The following is an 8,044-nucleotide window of genomic DNA, read 5'->3' on the forward strand; positions in this document are numbered from 1 at the left end:
TTTGCTAATGTAATTTATTGGTTTTATCCAGCATTGGCTATTCTGCTTATCGTCTGCTGCTGTTTATACTGATATTAATAACTTTATGGTTGTATTATAATGTGATTTTATTGTATACTTCTATTCAGACACAGCCTTTTAAAATCAAATCATTTTTAAGTACACCGTATTCCTTGTGTGAATGCACACTATTTATTGTACACTAAAATGTAATATTCCACTGAAAACCAGTAGACAATATTGGAGAACCTTGATAGGATTCACTCTGTGTAGACCCTACCAGCCAATAGGCTATAACGGGTCACTCTCTCTTTTTCTGTTTTCCCCTCTTTCTTTGTTTACTATACCCACTGCCAGTCCAGGTCAATTGATGGTGGGTGCTCTTTTGGCCAGTGTATTATAAAGTGGGCAGTAAACTGTAATTTTTTTTTTTTTTTTTTTATTGTTGTATTATTAGTTTGCATAAAACCTTATACAACATATAGCACAAAAGAAAAACACATTTATACCTTTCATACAACCAATACATAAGCATATAAGAATGCACTGATATATAAGATGGAGACAAAGTTATCATACCATACAAAAAAAAGAAACAGAGAAAGAAATTTCATCTAAAACATCTAAGACGTCAGCATTTTACAAAATTCTTAAAAGATTCCTTCCCAGCCCTAAAATCAAATTACATAGAAGTTATATGCCTTGTTAATATCATTACCCGTTTTTACCCTATAGGTACCTACACAATTAATTCTTTATTTTTGGCTTCCAATTCCTCCGTTATATTTTGAAGAAATAAATTCAAAGCGAGAGTTAGGGAGATATTAGCACCCCACATGCAGCAACTCCAGAACAGATTTTTCGACATTTCTAAATCCTCATCAAATCTATCGGTGAGGTATAGAGCTCGTTTCGACCCAAAATGGACACATGTTAAGACGAGGTGCTTGAGAGTTTCTAACATGTCAGTTTCTCCACAAAAACGACATGTAAGGCTAGGTACAATATAATTAAGCACCTTTTCTTTATGTATCCAATAGTGAATTCTTTCTAGGGTCGGCATCTGGTTAAGTCTAAAACGCATAAATGTAGTTCTCGCCCTATAACGGGGGAATCGAAGTAAATAAACGGGGATACATTCCCTTGCATGTACACATTTGGCATATTCCTTATAGGTTGCATAGGACTCTATTTCCTTGACTGTATCCACCCAATCCCCCTTGAATAACAGTTTCTTAACTAGGCCGGGTCGTTGCACCAAGTCGTCTAAACTAGAGCCTAAAATATATAACAAAGCATTCATTCTGTCGCTGAATCCCTTAATTGATTGGACTGACCCAGATTTAATCACCCTATTCAACAACTCATACAGGGTATTTATACGAGGATCATTCATTTTTCTAAAAAAAGGAAAGCTGTCTCCACAAATATCTGGCTTTGAGTGAGACAAGACATAGTTTGTGCCGGATAATGGCATTGGGGATTGCCATGGAAAGGCCCATTACTTCCTTCCATAATTTCCCCTGAACCACATTTAAATAGGAACTCATATCCTTTGTGCAAATATCCAGACCATATAAAAGAACCGGCTCACATTTAGCAAGGTAGAAACGTGTAATATGTAGGAGCGAAAATGTACATACTCGAATCCTCAAAAATTTCATTTGAGTCTTTAATTTAGACGCTTTTTCTGCAAGGCTCAATTTCCACCTCTTTAGGCTAGAATTGTTAGAAAAATTATAGCCTAAGTATGTTATGGCCTGCACCTGTTCCACCAGATTGTCCCCCATATTCCAGACACAAGATTTGACAACTCTCTTCTTAGAGATTACAATCGTTCGAGATTTCGATGCATTGGGGGAAAGATTATTCATCATAGCATATTGGTAGAAGATATCCATCCTTCTACGGAGACCCCGAGGGGTACGATCAAAAAGAATGAAATCATCCGCAAATGCCATCCACTCAATAACCAAACTTCCCATCCTAACGGGAGCGATGGAAGGACCCCGCCACATATCCTCCACATCGCTGACATACAGGTTGAAGAGCGTGGGTGCAAGTGAACAGCCCTGCTTAACCCCCACCTCAGTCTCTATGGCATCAGAAAGGGAACCTTCGTAGGATAAGCGCACCCTGACAGAGGTATTTCTATGTAAAAGAGCCAAGAGTTGAACAGTCTTACGTGGAAAATTCATTGCTAACATTTTGGTCCACAGTCTATCTCTAATGACCCCGTCAAAAGCGTTACAGAGGTCCAAGGATGCCATATAGACTTCGCCCATTTTAGTTTGATGGACTGTATCTCTTAAATGAGCCAAAATATTTCCGTTCAAGTCTGTTCCCAAGCCTTCTCTAAAGCCAACCTGAAATTTACTGAAGCAGGCATTCCTTCTAGTAAATTTATTGATGTCCCTTAAAAGTAGAATGCCAAAGACCTTACTAGCTGCATCTAAAAGGGCTATAGGTCTATAATGCTGAGGGTTAAGAACGTCCCCTTTTTTAAATATAGGGACAATAATACTCTGGGCCCAAGTTTTAGGAATAGTATGGTATTTAAAAATATCATCAAATATAGGTTTGAGCAAATCAGCCCATATTCCAGGGGATGTCTTTATGATGAAGGGGGGAATGCCATCCGGGCCTGGTGCTCTAGAAGGTTTGAGTTTATTAATGGCCCATTTGATATCCTCTAAATCCCACCCACAATCTTCCACCACGGGGAGACCTAAATCCAAATCCTGTTCCCTTGTAAAGTAAACAGGTAATGCAAACTTTTGCTTATAGAAGGCACTCCACACTTCTGCTTGGATCGGGCAGTCAAGTTTGTCTTTTGCAGGCATGAGCATAGAGTTAATAGTTGCCCAAAATTTAACATCTCTGCCCTTACAAAGATTATGCATCATCAATTGATGTGCTTCATGATATTGATCCATTCTCAGTGATTTGATAAGATTTTTGTGTTTCAATATAATTTTTTTCTTTCTAAGCTGTAATTCGAAAAAGGGAATGGGCAGTTTCTTCAAGGCTTTAATTTCACTGTATTTATTACGCTTGGAGGTTTGAATTCTGGAGTCGCCCACCCTCATCCTAGGTTTTATGACCTCCCTCTCACTGGTGCTACTAATTTTATAAACACATGACAATATAGTATTATAGAAGAATCCCCCCAATTCGATGTCTTCACCTCTAATAATATGAGGCAGCCTTCTGGATAGGTTACCCAAAACCAGACTATTAAATTTCGTAATTATTTTCTTATTCCATACAACCTTTCTCCCATTATTTCCAGCCTTTAGACCACACAGCGTGGGATTAATATAATTACCCACATTGGGAATGGAAAGAGAAAAACATAAGGGACTATGATCACCCAGTTCTACCTCCATAAGTATCAAGTTTCCACAGGCTTGCTTCCAGCTATTTGAAACATAGAAAAAGTCTATTCTAGAATTATTACTTCCTCTTTTCCAAGTAAATTTCGGTAAGTTCCAATCCCGGGCATGATCTAAAAGACCCAAGTCCCATTGATCAAGATAATTATCCCACCATATACCTCTTTTGATATGTGGAAGGAGCAATCTAGGAATCACCCCCCTTTTCATTTAATGTGGAACCCTCAGCACAGGCCGAGTTAAAGTCCCCTCCCAAGATAATGCGATTACCAAACCCTTTCTCGAACCATCCTCCCAGAATCATATTGAGAGTATCTTCCACTTCATCAATAGCCACTTTTAACGCGTTCCAATAGAGATTCAACATGAGGATCGGCTCTACCCTATTCTCCGAAGTGAGAATAATACCCAAGAGCCAATCACTCCTGAAGATCACCTCCCCGTGAAACCCCAAATTACGATCAATGGCAATAATCAGACCACCACTAGGTCTGCCCAAAGGTCCACGCGATGCTAAAGAGGAAAAAGTATAGAAACCTTCTATATATATATCAGACAGCATCATGGTTTCCTGAAAAAAATAAATACGGGGGTGCACATAATTATCCCTTTTATTCAAAAACGTGTTGAGGTGTGCTCCCCCGCATGAATTCCAGGAAATCACATCGATATTAGAGCTGTTAGGAACGCCCACTATCCTGTCTGAGTGTCTCCAAGGTTTTAAGCGCTGGCTGTAACCATGACCAATCCTGGCCAGTATTTAGAAGGCTAGAAATTAAAGCCAACCCTGGACCAAAGTTTTCTAGTTTATTGTTACCTAATTGTGGGATTTGTTGGGTTTGGATGTTATCTGTTTCCTTATATTGAAGAAACTTATCAACCTCTGTGTCATCTACTAAAGTAGATATATCATAACCCAAAGTTAAGATTCTTTTCTTGAGCACGTACCATGTCTGCTACCATCGCTGAATGAAAACAGCTTACCATACGATGGTTATTATGGTTGGGTAAAAAGATGGCGTCTATATCATCTGTTGTAATTGCTCGTAATAAGGGAATCTTTTTAAACAGGCTTAGAAGGTAGGTTCTATTTAAATAAACCTGCGAGTCCGTTTTATTATTATTAATCCAACCCAGTATCTTCCCTGTACAGATCTTTAAAGGGGGCTGGGCCGGAATAGATTGCTTCTTTATGTGATCCACACTAGATTTGAACACAGCCTTTTCTTGAGGATCTTGGGTTTTGGAGAGATGTATATCTTGGGGGGTATCTCCCGTATTATTACTAGTGGAATCAATCCCCTTCTCAGGTAACACCATCAGCCCTTGTAAGGCGGTGATATTCGGACATACTACTACTGGAATTTCTTGGGAAATAATAGGGTGCCCAATTTGTTGTGTGCCTATAGATGTTCTAGCGTGTTTAGTACTAATTATTTTGCCAAAAGCTGTCATCTTTGTTTGTTTAGTTTGTAGGCGCTCTAGGCCAACTTTTAGTATATTATTCTCCTCCGTACTTAGGTCAGTATTAATTTCCCCCCTGGGCGGGGAGTCTTTATTAATAGGCTCCCCCCGAACCTGACCCTCTTCCTTATTAGATGCCTTATGGCTCCCCCCATCATCTGGCTCTTCCTGAAGCGGGATATTTCTAATTCCCTTGAGATTCGCATTTCTGCCTTTAATTTTTATGTTAGGCATGTTTTTGCTTTTTTTGGACATCCTAACCTGCTTTTTTGTCTTTTTTCGTCTACCTACAGGGGATTGGGGCATCTCATTTATATCGTAGTCCAAGCTATTTACTGGAGCTGTTACATCATTTTTCATGTTTGAACCTATTTCTAATACCTGGACTGCTAATTTTTCCTCTATACATTTTGTCTTTTGTTTACATTTTTGCCCTTTTTTAGAGGAAGTATGTTGGGAGATTATTGAACCCTCACTACTAATGTTTAAACATTCCCCCTCTTTTATAATTTCTCTCACCTGCATCTGAGCGCTGGACTTTTCCGTGTCCTGTTCCTGAATAGGCCCTTCTGTTGCCATTATTATGGCATCCAGAAGGACCGAAGGACTATCTGGACAGCTCAGATCCTTTCCATAGTTTTCATTATTGATTTTATTATCTCCTTTACCCTGAGAGACTAAATCCTCTACCACTGTATTTGACGAGGTGGGGCGATCTCCTGTAAGCATAACTTCCAACAGAGTAGTAATCTTAGCATCCATGGTCATTAACCTAGTCTCTTGTTCCTCTCTGTATTTATCAAGTAGACTCTTTTCTTTAGTAATCTGTTCATTAATGTTCTTAGCCTCCACTATACCCTCCAAGAAAGCCAGACGAGTCACTAATTGGTTAAAGGCCGCTTGTTGCCCTACCATAGAGCAACCAATAGTCTCTTGGGATTCACCTAGGGTTTTCAAAGCCAAATTCAAGCTAATGTGTATATTGGATAGAAGTGGTATCAGGTAATCTCCTCTCTCCTCCCTTCTCAAACCAGGAGACTCCTGTTTATCTTCGTCTACCCCACGACTTTCCAATATGGTTTGCTGAGGGTCGGTAGCTTTATCTACCGTTATGGGTAAGTAATCCCTTTCCTTATCAGTTTGGGTATAGCTGGTCTTACTATATATAGGTGGTATAAATGTCTTTATAATCGGTCTAATAGGGGATAGGTGCCTACCCTCTTGTTGTTTCCACATTATAGGAGTGTTTCTATTTTGTGAGAGTGTATCAATAGACGCACCCTCTGATAGGCTCCTCGCCCCCTTGTCTTTGGACAGAAATCTACCTACTGGTATCTCTAGATCAACAATTTCCCTCAGCAAATGACCTGTAGCATCTGCCGTAATAAAGAAGGAATCATCCAAATCACTCTCCCCAATGGGCTGGTTAAGATTATACTTAGAACGAATGGGGGTCTCTTTAGATTGGTCCCCCCCTCCAGCCTGCTTAGAGCTCCCCGACTGAACCTTATCCTTATTATCCTTCCCAAAGATAAATGTTGCCGGTGAAATATGCGTGAATTGCAGAGTTCCACACGGTTGTTTCCCCTTCCATATCAGAGACTCCACGCATTGATTATCCCCTGCCTGTAATTTCCCAGTAATAATCCTCTTCTGAAGAGGAGTGGACGCATGATACCGAACTACCCTTTTAGTACCAATTCGACTTTTTTGAAGACATTCCTCATCTGTAAGTTCCTGTCTGGAGTCTGGAATGTTCCTATTAGCCCCCGTATCCTCTGTCTGGTATGTCCACATTTACCTCAGTCAAGGCTACAACATTCAAAGTTGCAGGATCTGTGGTGGGATATCCCTTCGGGCTCCCTTCAGCTCTAATATTAGAATTTTCATTAATATTCTCAGCCAATAAAATCGAGGCAGCCATATTTTCAGTGTGGTCAATACTAATAAGCGCCTCACAATGAGTCAGAGAGCCTGATTGGACCTCTACTATCTTAGTAGCTTGACACACCGCAGTTTCAAACCCGCTTCTAAGTGCGGGCATATTATAAAAAAAGAAAAAAACCAGAAAAGAAATATATTAAAAAATATTAGATTAGAAAAAAAAGAACACCCTGAGGGGAGATCAGCTTGCGGCCTCTAATATAATTATAATTGGGTCAGCTAAGAAGCATAATTATTGGAAATATCCACATTTAAAGAATGGGTTTAAAAAAAGCACTCAGTTGCAGGGTTGGGAACGCCCGGCGGCTAGTGGAGCTGCCAGAGTCCGACTCTCCACCCCGTACCTTGGAAGCTTTAAGAAGGACGTAGGTCAAAAGTTAGTAGCAGTAGACCAGATTACTCACAGCCGAACAGCCAAACAGCGGCTCCAGCCCTTACTACCTCCAGGGCTTAACGCCGCAAGGGTGGCTCACGGCTGAAGATAAGGCCAGGTGGTGTCACGTGATCAGTCACGTGTCGCCGCTTTGCTCCGCCTCCTCCAGGAAGCAACAGGAGCACAGCAAGAGCCACACTCTGCTCGCAGTGCTGTGCTGTGAGAGGCAGGTAAATGTTCTCTTTCTAAAAAAAACGAAAGTTCCAAAGGCATTAAAACACTCCGCTCGGGCGGCTCACGGCTGAAGATAAGGCCAGGTGGTGTCACGTGATCAGTCACGTGTCGCCGCTTTGCTCCGCCTCCTCCAGGAAGCAACAGGAGCACAGCAAGAGCCACACTCTGCTCGCAGTGCTGTGCTGTGAGAGGCAGGTAAATGTTCTCGTTCTAAAAAAAACGAAAGTTCCAAAGGCATTAAAACACTCCGCTCGGGCGGCTCACGGCTGAAGATAAGGCCAGGTGGTGTCACGTGATCAGTCACGTGTCGCCGCTTTGCTCCGCCTCCTTCAGGAAGCAACAGGAGCACAGCAAGAGCCACACTCTGCTCGCAGTGCTGTGCTGTGAGAGGCAGGTAAATGTTCTCTTTCTAAAAAAAACGTAAGTTCCAAAGGCAGTAAATCCTCATTTCGTCTTGGGCCTGGTACAGGTGGGGCTGTTTGACCTCTCCTCTAGTCTTAAAAGGGAATATCGTTATCTCTTACTATGGCCCGTACAGGCCTTAGAAGCCAACTGGTCGCAGATGAAGCAAAAGGTTTTAGTGGCCCGATAAATACCTCTACCGCGATGGTTACTAATGTCGGAACTCTCGATT

Source organism: Ambystoma mexicanum, chromosome 1q (assembly GCF_040938575.1).
Source record: "Ambystoma mexicanum isolate Mex_15411 chromosome 1q, UKY_AmexF1_1, whole genome shotgun sequence".
Taxonomy (NCBI): Eukaryota; Metazoa; Chordata; class Amphibia; order Caudata; family Ambystomatidae; genus Ambystoma; species Ambystoma mexicanum.